Source organism: Cnephaeus nilssonii (assembly GCF_951640355.1).
Source record: "Cnephaeus nilssonii genome assembly, chromosome: 1".
In the NCBI taxonomy this organism is placed as follows: Eukaryota; Metazoa; Chordata; class Mammalia; order Chiroptera; family Vespertilionidae; genus Cnephaeus; species Cnephaeus nilssonii.
Genome location: NC_137072.1, coordinates 74,331,509 through 74,346,349, shown reverse-complemented (window position 1 = coordinate 74,346,349; position 14,841 = coordinate 74,331,509). Strand labels below are relative to the sequence as shown.

Here is a 14,841-nt window from a genome sequence, read left to right as displayed (position 1 = left end):
AAAATTTAACTTATTTTAATCTATAGTTTCTACAAAGGGCTCTAAAACATTTATTGAAAGCTCTTTAAAAATCAGGTTATGTATGCTATGTAATTTTTCTTTTGCCTATATAATTTTATTAGCATCCTATACTAACTTTCCTTTAACTGTTAAACTTTTCTTTAATTGTTAAATTATTATTTTCCTATAACTGAAGAATTTTATTATGAGTTAACAAATGTTAAGTGCTCAATAAATGTTTTCTATTTTTATAATTGTATTGGTATTTTTAATATGTGTATAAATTTTAGTGAAATTATATTAGAAAATTGACGTAAAGGCAGTCCTATTGTAAGTCATTAATTATTTTACATAACTGCACATTTAAGATGAAATTCACTGTCTCATAGCTGTTCCAAAGTTGGTATTTTCCTCCATGTTCAAAAGAGTTTGAGAAAAATTTACATTGTAAGCTTGGTCTTATATCTAGTAGTACTGTATTTTCCAGCGTATAAGACGACTTTTTAACCCTGGAAAATCTTCTCAAAAGTTGGGGGTCATCTTATACGCTGGATGTCGTCTTATAGGGCGGGTGCTGAAACTTCCGAGCCGGACTGGAGAATCTGCGGTCGCCACATACGGTGGGGGGAGCTCAAAAACGGCTGCACTCCATTCATTTCAATGGAGCCAGAGGAGACCACAAGTGTCTCCGGTGGGCTCCTTTTTGTGCCGCATACAGTCTCCGTCCTGCTCCATTGAAATGAATGGAGTGTGGCCGGGTGCTCGCCGCATACGGCAGGGATGCGGCCGCGGCCATTTTTGAGCTCCCCCTCACCTAATGCAGCACTGTTTGAAAGCAGCAAGGGCGGCGCTGTACAAGTACGGTACAAGAAAATCCACTCACCAGGATTCGTGGAAAGAAGTGACTTAACACGGTCCCAATGACAAGGTGGGGGGCGCCTCACTGGGAAGGTGTAAGTGAAGGGCAGAGCAAGCTGCAGGTGTCCGGGACGCCTAGGGTATGGAAAAAAGAGATAGAGCTATGCCCAGAAAAACACGCCTCTTTCACCTGTCTGGCCCGCCCTTGTATCCTATTACCGTACCTCCTTCTCTGCCTCTCAGATCTCGCTCCTGAGGACTGCAGTGAAGCAGCGTTGCTAACTCGCTAGGGACTTGCCCGGCACTTACTCTCTCTCTATTGTTTGTTATCTTCCTCCTATCATCATCAGTTCCAGTTTGGTTGACAGCTTAGAAAACAAACAGCATGGCAGCTCCCATGGGTTTATTGTCTTATCCTTCCTTTCAGCTTTAGAGGGAATTAGGAAAAGTTTAATCCACTTGCACTGTTTTATGTTTACATGTTTGATGACAAACAGCCTTATGTTTATAAGTGACAGTTTTTTTGCTAAGTACCTGCATGTCATAAGCATTTGAATTAAAATTACCATATTGAAATCAAATCTGATGTTTTTTTAATTTTTATTTGGTGTGCGTTGGAAGAGGGGTAGTCTTATACGGCTAGTATATCCCAAACTCTATATTTTAACTGGAAAAGTTGGGGGTTGTCTTATACGCCCAGTCGTTTTATATGCCGGAAAATACAGTATTTCTCATCTGGGTTCCCACAGTACCCTATACTTTCCCTATTACAATACATACAAAATTATATTGTAATATTCTGTTTATTTGTTTGTGTCCCCTACTACATGATAAGTCCATGATGGTAGTTGTATATGTCTTACCATCTTACCCTAGCATGGTGCCTATTATTCAATAAGTATTTTTTTGAATAAATGAATGAAAAATGACTAAAGGAAAGGAAAAAATCTTCAATATAATAGCTGTTTTATTGAATGTCTGTTATTAACTTTACATAAGTTAATATTTAATCCTTGCAACAATCCAGATGGGGCAATTGAGTTCAGAGAACTTGACTTGGTCAGAGTGATACTGTTGAGATTTGAATCAGGATTTCTCTGTTTTTTTCCACTTGATAATGTTGCCTCTATCATAACATACATGTGTATAAATTGTTATATGATATGAAACTTTTTTAGTCCTTATGACAGCCATGTGAAACTAGACATTATCTCTAAAATTATATCTAGTAAGTGACAAGGTCTTGATTTTCAAATTAGATAATCTGGATCCAAGTTCATTCCTTTTCCACGATAACACAGCGATCCCATTCTGGAGGATGAAAAGGTGTGAGGCCAAAACAAAAATTGTGAGATAATAAAAGTTTCAAGAGTGATAAGAAGTTTTTGATTCGTAAATAATAGAAATAATTCCAAACTAGATGTATTTTAGCAGGCCTGGAATAAATTCTGTATTTTCTTTGCCATTTTTTTTCCAAGAAAAGAACAATTATTAAAGTTGGGAATAATTGCTCTTAATACCGTCGGGTTCTTCCTTCTCTTTGCTATCTGATCCTTTTCTGGCCTTATATTGCTATGAGCTCAGAATTCATAGGATCCCTACAGCAGAGACCATTGCTGAAGGGCAAATATGATGCAGCTCCTTCCTCCCATTATCCTTCCTTCTTGGAGCAGTTAGTTTTGCACTTAACTCCTCACATCGTGGCTTCTGGTAGGAAGAAGCTTAGTGGGTTTGCCCGAGGTCATTGACTTTGGCCACCCTTGGCCTATGACACTTCTGTGCTCTTTACCTTCCCACCAGGAATTACTTCTGTTGAGAAGTAAGGAGAGTGAGAATGGAGAATTGGGGAGAGTCACGTTTTTGACTGAAACATGCAGAAGCTCAGAACCAAGGGAAGGAGATCTCCACCACACCATCCCGAAACTCGAGAAGTTTCCCATACATGCAGAGAAAAAGAAAATTTAGTGTGAAAAGGAATTCAAATTTATTGTTTTAGTCCTGCGTGAGTGTTTGGCAGCTGCTCTGATACATTCAAGTCAATGGACTGCAGGGCAGTGCAAATGCAAAATCTCAGAAGGGAAAGAATTTTATTATTATTAATCTCTTAACAGAATGTTAGATTTAAATGAAAGACTTTGAAACCAATTGCAAGTTTGAAAATAAATTGCTCTAAAACAATTATAAACCTAACATATATCTTGGTTATCGGCTACTTTGTTCTGCCCTGTGCTGTTTGGTAAATGTTTGATGAAGCCACAGTTTGCTATTTACTTTTCTTTGATCTCTCTCCACCAGCTAAATATATTTGTGTTTCTGTTTTCCTTGTGACTTTGCTTTTGTACTATCTGGCATTGGAATTTTGCTGAATAGGTGAGTTTGACTCTTAAGGGGGAGAAAGAAAAGAATGTGGGTAGCCCAGTCTCAAGTAGGTTGTGGTTGAATAGAAGGAAATCCCAGGCTAGTTTTTTTTTTTAATTAGGGTATAGTTGGTATAATGTCTGTAAATTGTACACAAACATTAAAAAATATGCATACTTGCATTTAACCACCACTCATGAAAATACATTTTCAGTACCACAGTGGCTCTCAGATGGGCCCTCTCTGACTTTACCTACTCCCAAGAATAACCCTATTCTCATTTTCATCACCATAAGTTGATTTTGTCTGGACAACTGTTTTTAACAGTGCTTTTCACAGAAGACATCATGACTGGTAATGATTGATTGGGAGTAAATTCAAATTTCCTGGAATGACATATAAAACAGTTGTAGTGTGTCCATTGCTACCTAAAGACAAAGAAATTCCCAACTAGTTCTCTTCAGTTCTACATGGTCAGGGGGCAGGGTTTTCCTTTAAGTATCCATCTCCACATTGGAGGTCTAAGTACCCCACATTAAGTCCCACTCTCTTTAAGGGACATATTAAGAGTGTCCAGGTTGTTTAGATGGTTACTGCCCACAGGCACAGTACCTGTGGGGTCCACACATACAACTCATCACTGAGTCCTTTTGTCTGTGTTCCTAGACCTAAAATGTTCCCACTTGCACTTTGCACGAGCCCCCAGACCTGGACCCCATCCAGGTCTGTTCTCCAGCTCTACTTGTCCCTATCTGAGGGCCAGGCATATTTACTCTTTGGGAACAAAAAAAGTGGAAGGATTCATCTATACTTTTCCTGTCTCACACTTTGTCTCAAGTCCATTGGGTTTTTGTGTCTCTATTTCTGCTCCTGGGCCAGGGGAAGATAATAGTGATCTTAGAGATAATTTTATATTAGTACATATCGATTTGGCTTACTCTTGGACATTTCCATATAGTTCCAATAATATAAATGTATTCCAGTTTTTCCCATATTTTGATATTTTAAATAATGCTGCATAGATATCTTTGTACATTTTTTATATGTATCAATAAATATATGGGATAAATTCCTGGGAGGAATTTCTGAGTCGAAGATATATATACTTAAAATTTAATTTAAATGGTGCCAAATTGCTTTCAGTAGAGCTAGTACCAATTTATACTCCCACCAACAATGTATGGATATTCATTTTTATACTTGTTGAAAATGTGTTATTAAAATTTTTTCTTATAGTATTTTTGCCATGCTGAAATTTTAATTATTAATTTGACTTTATCAGTCTTTAATGATTTCCAGATTTTGCAATATACTTAGTAAGGCCTACCCTATTCTAAGTCTATAAAAAAATTCTTTCTGGAACTCAGTAAAATAATTCTTTCTTGTTTCTAGTGCTCCATGTTTTGTGTTTTTTTTTTTGTTATTTAAAATTTAATGTAGAAAATTTTTATTTTGGTATAAAGGATACTATATAACTTTTTTTAAATGGATGGCTAACCTAGTTGTTCTAAAATAATTTACTTAATAATTAAAATTTTCTCCCACTGATGTGTAAAGCCATCTTTATACTACATTACCTAATATATTTATGTCTATTTCTAGGCCTCCTATTCTGTTTCATTCATTTGTCTGTGACTCATACAATAGCACCACATTATTTTAATTGGTAAAGCTTCAAATAAAAATATTATAGTAGTCTTGTTCCCTTCTTATTATTAATTTTATATTTTTCCCAGTGATTTATTTGGCTTATTTTCTTTTTCCATATGCACTTTAGATACACCTTGCTATTTTTCCAACAAAAATTGTGATGGTATTTATTGGTATTGTACTAACTTTATAGATTTAAATTAGGGAGAATTGCTATCTTCATGATATTGAGTCTTTCTAGTCATGAACTTGATATTTGTTTTCATATATTCAAAGTTATTTCTGTATTCCTTATTAGTGTTTCAAAATTTTCTTCATATTTCTTATCAATTTCATTTCCAAGAATTATGTCATATTTTGTTGTTATTGTAAATGGGTCTTCTCTTCATTTGTGTTTTTAAACTGGTTGTTGTTTGTATTAATACATATTAAGGCAATTAATGTTTCTGTATTAGTTTTGTTCAGTTTAGTTCACATTGCTGAAATATTTTAGTTATAATTGTTTTTTTCCCTTTTAAGTTGAAACAATTGATAAATGATCTATCAATTATAATGCTTACCTCCTCCTTTGCTATTTTCATACCTAATTTCTTCTATTAACCAATTTCATTGGCTACTATCTCCTCCAGAACAATGTTAGATAACAATGGTGAGAGTGGTCATCTTTGAGCTAACATATTTAAATGTGTGTAAAATGATCAAAAAGGCTATAAAATATGCTCCTTTAATACTATCACAGAGGATATATTTTTAGGAATGAAATGACATGAAGTAAAAATGCTATCCTATATGTTTGAATCTTTCAGGTATTTGTTCAAATTAATCTTTTCAGTGATATCTTTCCTGACCAACTGTTTAAAATTGTACCTCTCCTCCTACCTAGTCTTTCCTAGCCTCCTTCCCTGGCTTATTTTTCTCCATAGCATTAATCACAATTTTCCAAGCTATTTTACTTACTTAATTTTATAATATGTTTCCCTCCACTGGAAACAATAACAGGGATATTAAAACCTTTTATTGGTTTACTGCTATATCTCTGGCACCTAGAACAATGTCTGGCACATAATAAATGATCAATAAATATTTGGATGGATGAAACTTCTTGCTGTTAATGACATAAATCATGAGGACAGCTGTAGAATTCCGGGACCATATTATTTACTTTCCATGACTTACCCTAATTTCAAAAATGTTTATACTCCACACTTGGAGGTTTTGGTTCAGAAAGCATGTCAGGGGATCAAAGAAGGTTCTCTGAAGAAGTGACACTTAAACTAAAATATAAGCATTGAACAGACATTAGCCAAAGGACATTGTCTTTTCCTCTATAGCGATGAATAATAAGTCTTCAAATCCCATGGGACTGGGAAGATAAGGACAGAGTGGTGGTAACTGTTAGAGAATAGGTTGCGATTTGAGGCAGCAGGAATCTATATATATAAAAGCCAAGCGACTGGAATGACCAGAACGACCAGAACGACCGGTTGCTATGACACGCACTGTGGCCAGCCAACCTCCCACGGCCCCTCCCCCTTGGCCGGCTGGCCCGACCCCAACCATGCACGAAATTGTGCACCAGGCCTCTAGTTCCCATATAATTCCCTGACTGGCATCTGTTTTGAAGAACAAAATATTTTTCATCTGTTTTGTAGCAAACTACAAAGTATTTCACTAGAAAGAGACTTCACCAGGAGGACTTGAGCTCCACAGTACAATCTTAATATTGCTCCAAACAGATGTTCTTTTCTTTGTATCTAATTTACCATAAGAATTAAACACAGTAAAGGTCTTTCACTAAAACCGTGAGAGACTTCATCTCAAAAGGAGATGATTTAGGCTCAGGATGTAACTAGTAAGAAAAAAAAGAGGAAGAGAAGGAGGAAGAGAGGGAGGGAGGGAAAGAGAAAGGTTATGTGATTCAAACAAATTAGCTGGTGAAGTTTTGTGCAATTTCTGTTGGAAAATTTTCCTGCTAGCCTCAGTGTGGGAAAGAAAACGAGTTGCTCAGCAGCGACCTCTACAAGTACAGCAGCTAGAAGATGAGTTACTGTGAGCTGGCACACTTGCCTGGGTGGTGCTTGGTGGTTGTTTCTTCTGAGTTCCAGTTGTATGTGGTACAGTGTTGATACCTCTCTTTAATGTTTGCTCACCACAGGATGGGGATTAACCTGAACCTGAGGACGTGTAACAAGGCTTAATTCAAAAGTGAAAATTGGGCATCTCTGGCTCAGAAGCTCTCATCACAATTGTGCTATAATTAGCTCCCTGATTAGGCTGAATTTAGACTAGCATTCCTATTTCACCTGATGGGGAAATAGGAGGTTACTGCATTTAGATGGAAGGAAATCACGAATGTCAGCCTGCTATTTACAATGCTTTCAGATAAAAATGGCAAGAGTCACATGTTATCATCTTGAAGTGAATTTCAAAGCAGCTTGTTCCCTTCTTGGTATAGCGATTCCTGCTAATGTATTCCTTTCCTTCCTTTCACTCGATCCCAGATAGAAATAAGACGGACCTCTTCCTTTACCGTAAAGGAATTGTAATCCCATCTTGTGTCTCTCATTTCAATCAGAGACAAGATGACCTTACCATGTGCCCTAAGGTATTTCATGATTTTCAACCTCACGTCTTACTACTTTGCTCTTTATTCGCTTCATAGATTCGCCTCTGCCGTTCCTTGACTAGGCCAGGCACACTCTTTCTTTTTTTAAAATATGTTTTTATTTATTTGAGAGAGAGAGAAAGGGAGAGGGAGAGATAGAAACATTGATGAGAGACAAACTTCAACATCCATTGGCTGCCTCCTGCACACCCTCTGCTGGAGATGGAGCCCGCAACCCTGGCATATGCCCTGATGGAACCGAACCAGTGACCTCTCAATGCAGGTGAGGAAGCTTGTCCCAGGGACTTTGCTCTTTCTAGTCAGTCCACCTGGGAGGCTTTTCCTCCAGATCTCTTCCTGGCTCACTCCAGCATCCTTCAGAACTCTGCTTAAACGTCATCTTATTAAATAGGCTTCATCAGACTACCCTGTCTAAGTAGCACCCCATTTCCTCCTGCTTCTGTTTCTCACTATTCCCCTTATTCTGCGTTATGTTTGTTTATTGTTGTTTTTATCACCACCTGACAAATTATACATTTGTTTATAGTCTGTGTTCCTTCAATAGGATGTAATTTCCACCAGGGCAGGGCCTTTTAAAAAAAATTATTGCTATGCTCTCAGTGCCTAGAATGGTATCTGGAAAATGAAGCAGATGCTTGATAAATATTGGTTGAATGAATAAATGAAACTGCTTTAATTTTTGCACCTTAATGTACAGGTTTGTTTGTTTTTATTTTCTGTAATATACTTAATTCTTCTGTGGCACATGGAGATCTATTTGTCATTTAGCATTAGTAGTCATTTATTTTTTGCAAAATGTTTTATAGATACGAACTTTTAAAAAAGATAAGTATAATAAGATATGTGTGAAGGTTGCATATAAAGTTGGTTAATGAAAAATGGTCCAGGATTTCTCAGAGTTTATACTTTTAATTTCGGTTTCTATCTTTTTCTACCTAACTACTCTCTATGTTAGGTAGACAAAGATAAAGACCAATAAAAGATATATGTACCCAACTTTTCATTATCTGTGCTAATAAACAGGCTACTTGCTGTAACTATTTTGCTGTGTTTTTATATTTTTTCTGAGTTAAAGAAGATCAATGTTTTGGCTGAGAGTTTGGTTATAGGATATGTAGGAGAAAAAAGTAAACAAGAAAAAGGTGAGCATTGTAGCAGATGGTTTTATTATCTATTCTGCTTAATGATTCCTAAGAATTTGAGAGCAAGATTTGCCATGGATGATGCTCCTCTTATTTTCCCCTACTGCACTTCCTTAGTTGCTTCCAAAAATAGACAATTAGGAGTTTTATGTACATTAAGAGACAAAAGAATTACTTTTCTGCAAATATACATAATGACTAAACATATATTATTTAAAAAAATCAGCACAAATGTATTTATGTTAATCATGTGTGAGTCTCAGGAAAATGCATGTTCAGATAAAATATCTTTTTTTCATCTCATTATCTGGAAAACCTTGATAAAAAATGAGATTCTAGAAGCTATAAGAAAAAAAAAGATGTATTTTGTGTAGAAAAGATGACATGAGAAAAGATTTGGATATAGGAATGCTATGGTCCCATGAAGGGGTTCTGGAAGGTATTCAACACATTGTATGCCCACAAAGTGCATCAAACCATCTTTGAATGTACAATTAGTATACATTTATTCACTTATTCTTTATTTAATTACCAGACATTACCTGACTCCCCACTAGGGGCCAGGAATTTTTGTGTTTTTTTTTCATTTTAAAATACGAAGGTGAGTAAATAAAAGGACTCTACAGTCATGTTGCTCACCACCTACTTAGCAAGTGTAATTGGTTGCTTAGAAATCTATACAAGATATGGGGGAAGTGGTAGAGTTGGCCCCAGGAGGAAATGATTAATTCAAGTTGGACAGAGTTTGTGTGATGGGAGCATGGAGTAGTGGAATCTAGGAAAGACTTAAGAATATATTTTGCATGTCAAGTAAGAGTTGGAGTGATGCTTAAAACGTTAATTGGTGCAACAAAATAAAATTAGCTACAATGGACATCATCAAAAGTAAAAACGTGTGCTTCCAAGAACTCCATCAAGAAAGTAATACGACAACCTACAGAATGGGAGAAAATTTTTGGCAAATCATATATATGATAAGGGACCTATATCTAGAATACATAAAAAAAATCCTACAACTCAATAATAATAACAAAAAATAACCCAACTTAGGAAATGGGTAAAACATCTGAATAGACATTTCTTCAAAGAAAATAAATAAATGGCTTATAAGCTAAAAAAATGCATATCATTTAGAATGAGGAAAGTAAAAAACAAAACTACACTGAGATAATACTTTATACCTAATAAAATGCCTACAATCAGAAAGACAGAGAATAACAAGTGTTGGTAAGGAGTGGAGAAATTGGCATCATAGTCACAAGTTCTACTCAAACTAAAGCGGAAACATTGGCATTATATTCACAAGTTCTGTTCACACTATGTTTCTGCAGCATCTCTCCAAGGTTGTAACAAAATGATGCTTTCTAGACTTGCAGTACAGGGCCTGTACACTGGGGTGGGAATCTTGAGAACCACACGCAGTTTTACTCTGCTCAATTTTCTTTTTATCCATTTGTTCTACTTCCTGGGAGGTTTCATCAACTTTATATTCCAAATCATGGGTTACGTGTTTTAAAAATGTTGGCAATCATATTTAACTTCCATGAGTACTTTCACGTTTTATGAATGTTTAAACATTTTTATTATCTAAGATAGCTTGTATGTAATAACCTCTTATCTCTCTGAGTTTAACTTGTTGTTACATTTTTTTATTCTGTACCCTGCACTGACTATTTTCTCAGAATTTGTTTTGTTTTGTTTTTTTCTCCTGTTTATGTTTTAGCCTCTGACTATCATGTTGGAGCTGGGCCTTAAATGTGGTGATTCTTGACTGTCTACTCATAATTAAAAGTGAGTTACAAAGAAGATAATTGGAAGCTCTGCAGGCTTGTATTTTGGTTGTTTTACTGTGCAGCGATTGGACAGGGACTGAGATGATTACCTCTGATAGTTTGTCCAGAGAAGAATCCTCCAACCTCTTGCAGGGACAACTAACTGTCAGTATTCTGGGAGCTGAATGGAGAGAGGGGTTCTGAGTTTCATAACTCAATGTGCATATTTTCATTTAACCCTCTTGCTTTCAGTATGGACCCTCATCACTGCCTATAGCTGAGGCACAGCTGTTTTAATGTCTTAGGTGAGTAAAGCTTTCTTCAGCCAAGGAGTTCCTGGTTATATAGGTTGAGGAAGGGTATCTTGAGATCTAACTTTCTAATAAAGACTTTCAACTAATGTTTCTGTTTCAGCCACACTGAGAGACAAATACAAGATTAGTGGGGCATAAAGCTTAAAATTTAGGGCTTCCCCTTAAAGAAAAATAATACAAAAGTAATTACTGGACTTTGGCAGAGCCTGTGTAAGGGATTAAATTTGATTGATGTCACTTCTCCCTTTTACTTTCCCATGTACTAGTGCCTTCAGTTTTGCAGCGCTCCGGGTAGAGAATGGAATGCTTTCTGTGCAGCTGCTTTGATGTCTGCTCAGCTAAATCAGTTGCACTTGTCCATCCACTTTCTACCTTTAGTTATTTTGTTAACATTTATTTATCTCCTATTATTATTTTTTTCAATGATCTCTGAACTTTTTTATTGGCCTCTTGCTTCTCAAGGGGTGCCCCACTTCTGCTGCCTTAATGTCTCAGAACTTTGGTGTCGTTGACCTCAGTTACCACTTGGCCACCCACAATCCTGCGAGGGTGGTCTTTTGCATAGATTGCATGGAGTTGCTGTTGTCCAGGGCATCATCAAGAGAAAAGTCCTCCCTTTTTCCAGCAGGCAGAGGTAGGTGGCAAACTCTGCCTCCAGCTGGACCTTGATGTTCAGCAGACCCTCTGCCTGGGTCTGGGCCAGCTAACTCCAGGTGCAGCAGGATCCCATTGAATTGTTCCATCTGCATGGCATAGCATGTCTCCACTTCCCTCAGGCTGTTCTCCAAACTTGCCTTCAGATTTTTCAGAGTCTAGGTCAGTCTCCAAGGACTGGATCATAGATCTCAGCTCTGTATCATGTTAGTGGTCTGCGAGGTGACCACTGTGGTGCTCTCCTCAATCTGCTGGGACCAATACTTGTCTAGCTTTTCTCGGTTCTTCCAAGCCAGCTTGTCATATTGGACCTGGATGTGCACCATGATCTTGCTGCGGTCCTGAGATTTGGGGCATTCACCTCTATGGTCACCCAGAGTTGGCAGTCTGGTTTTGTAGACCATTTACTTCCTCCTCATGGTTCTTCTTCATGAAGAGTAGCTCCTTCACAATCGCCTTGATCTCTGTCTCCAACTGCAGCCGAGTAACACTGATGTTATCAGTGACCTTTCAGAGCCCATTGATGTCACTCTCCACAGACTGACACGTGGCCAGCTACGTCTCATACTTGACTCTGAAGTCATCAGCAGCAGTTTGGGCATTGTCAAACTGCAGAATGATGCAAGCACTGTGCACAGAACTTGCAAAGACCTTAGTTCCTCAATGGTCTTGAAATAATGCCCCCAGTCTCTGACCGGGGTCCCTTCTTTTCCAGGTGTTCCCAGATTTTGCTCTCCAGTCTCTGATTATCAGCCTCCAGGCTTCTCACCCTCTCCAGATAGGAGGCCAGGCCGTCATCCAGGCATTGCATAATCTCCTTCTCACTCTGGATGCCCCTTATGCTTTCAGACTCCCCTCTGCCATTTCCACAGCCAGGCCCAGGACCCCCAGCTGCCCTGTACTCTGGTGAACTGAGACGTGGAAATCTGAGAGACCAATCCCCTGCATAGACACTGGCTGTGCTGCTGGCTGGCTAGGCCTGGTCACCAGGCATGGAGCCCAGGTTCTGGTAGTTTGTGGAGAAGCTGGAGCAGGTGCTGAAGCAGGGAGGAAGGCGAGAGGCCAGGACTCAGGTTTGAGCAGTAATGAGTGCCAGGTCTGCGACTCAAGTTATATGCTCCTATTATTTTTGTCATTTTTCTTGTGAGTTTTTAGGAGGAAGCAAAGAAAAATCTATCAAATTTAACCAAAGCTTCCATAAACCCAGTTTAGAGTTGGCAGAAATCATCCAGTTCAGGGGTCCTTAGCCTGGATTTTAGGAGGTTTAGAATCTTCTTCTCCCCAAATTATACTCAAAAGTTTGTGTGGAAGTCTTGTGTCTATTTTCCTGGGAAGAAGGTCTGTAGTTCATCAGATTCTCAAAAGTTAGCATCCCTTGATATTCACAGTTGAGGACATTGTGATTAATAGAGACAAGGTCAGACATCTCCTTGATTCTATGTGCCTGACAAAACAAAAGCCTTGGTTCTTAGTATAGAGGTCATCTAAGGGAAGAATTTTCTAAGCTAAGAGCTTTCTGACTCTGGTTGTCCTCAGCACACTCTAGGGTATATAAATATGGACATGGGCAGAATCTTTGCTCTTCCCCACTTGAAGGCCTTCTCCCTCATTTAATGATAGTTTTGTCTTCCATTGTGGGGAAAAGTCATTTTCCTTGAGAGAATGATGTCCATGGTTGTAAATAAAGTAGGAGGATCTCAACTTGCACCTTACCTGTGTTTATCCCATATATAGCCATTCTGGGAGATTCGGGTCTCAGGCTTCCCTAAATTTGCAAGGCCTCCAGGAGTCTATCTACATAGCAGCCTGAGAAACCCACTGAGCAATAACTCATTCTAAAGGAATAGAGGCAGCCTGGGTTTGGGTCGAGGCATTCTTCATTCAGCTCTTAAGAATTAAGACCGAAGGCATTAAAAGTTATTTCCTACTTTGGTGGAATGGTGCCATACTGTTTGTTCTTTGACAGCTTCAGGATGCTTCTATAGCCAAGGAGAGAGTCTCAGAGGACTTGGCAGTCACCTTAGGGAGCCAGGAAAGCAGGAAAATGGTGTTTATTATTTGGTAGCTGGGAGTAATGTAATCATTGCTTGTGAGATACCTCCTAGGGAGGGGAGGAGATGTTTGGGGTCTTACAATTGCGAGGCATTCCTATTGCAAGCCTCTTATTTGGTTGAGGCGGGGGAAACAATGAGCACATTTGCAATGTGTAAGGGCACCTATGGCTACAGAAGGGGCATGTCCTTTTGTGCTTTGAACTTCAGGTATGCTATCTCACTAAAAATTCTGTAGTCAGAATGATCTCCAAGCATCACCCAACCCTCAAGTCCTTTGATGATGAGATTTGAATTTCACCAACAGGAAATACAATGATTTGTTTATGGATCATTTTCCACAGAGCAAGGCTGCCAACAAGTCATCTTATGTTACTATCTGGAGACAGACTTCCCTGTGGGAAAAGTCTTCATTTTAATCAGTAAGGAGGTATGAAGTGTGAGGACTATGGGGCTCTTTCTCCCACAACCTAGAAATGCTGATGAGCAGTTCTTTTGCCTATATTATATGCTGCCAGCAACAGCCCTCTCTGGGGGATTAATATATTGATCAGCCTGCTGGAAGGGGTAGTGACCTCCCCAGTGGGAGAAGACTGGCTAATGCCTTAGTTTCTCTGACAGCAGGTCCAGAAGGAATCTGTTGCCAGGAATCGAAGGTAGTTGTTGCCGTGACAGCGGAGTGCAGCATGCGTGTGTCTCTCCCAGTCCCCATGTGATCCTTTGCTGTGACGCTTGTGTGTTTAAACCTGCGCAAGACTCAGGAAGGTAGAGACAGCCCAGGTGTGTCCCATGTGCCTTCTTCAGGAGTCTGAGCTGGGCCCTCTGGGGTCAGTGTGCTCCTTCCCTTTGCTGCACTCTCGGAAGTCAACTGATGGGACCTCGTAAGCCAGAGGGGAACTCAGGGAAGACAGCATGATTCCTGAGATGGGCAGAGTGCTGGGTAAGTAAGGGCCCCTGCACTTTCAACAAACCAGTCGTCTAAAATGCTTCTCAACATTGGGCACGTGTATGAGGATGACTATCTTCCTTTTCCAAGTGGCCATATACGTTGCTGACAAATCTCAACATCTCATTTGAATTATCTCAGATATTTCTATTCCTCCTGCCTTTCTCATTCACATTATTTGTTCTTCATATAATCAAATGCTTAGTAAATTGAGGATTGCTTGTGTGACGGACTTCTAAGTGTTCAGGAATGAGTGGGAGGCATTCTTAGATTTGAGTCTGACTCTGTGGTCCCTGTTGCTCAGCTCTTCTTTTCACCTGGATTTATACACTTGGCCTTCCTGCTGGAGGCGCTCTGTCACCTCTCCTCTTATACCATCAGGCTTCAGACTAAAATTTTACGTATTACACAAAGTTCCATTGCAAACAGGCTCCAGGATTAGGTTTCTCTTTGTTTATAATTGAAGAGAT

General features: G+C 38.7%; 1 pseudogene across 1 annotated transcript; it reads right to left on the bottom strand.

Annotated features, from left to right (window-relative positions):
- Positions 1 to 11,203: 11,203 nt before the first annotated feature.
- Positions 11,204 to 13,112, bottom strand: LOC307093400 (keratin, type I cytoskeletal 18-like; annotated as a pseudogene). The gene is made up of 2 exons: positions 13,088 to 13,112; positions 11,204 to 12,277 (listed from the first exon to the last, which is right to left on the bottom strand). The product of its transcript is annotated as a keratin, type I cytoskeletal 18-like (transcript).
- Between the last annotated feature and the right edge of the window lie 1,729 nt (positions 13,113 to 14,841).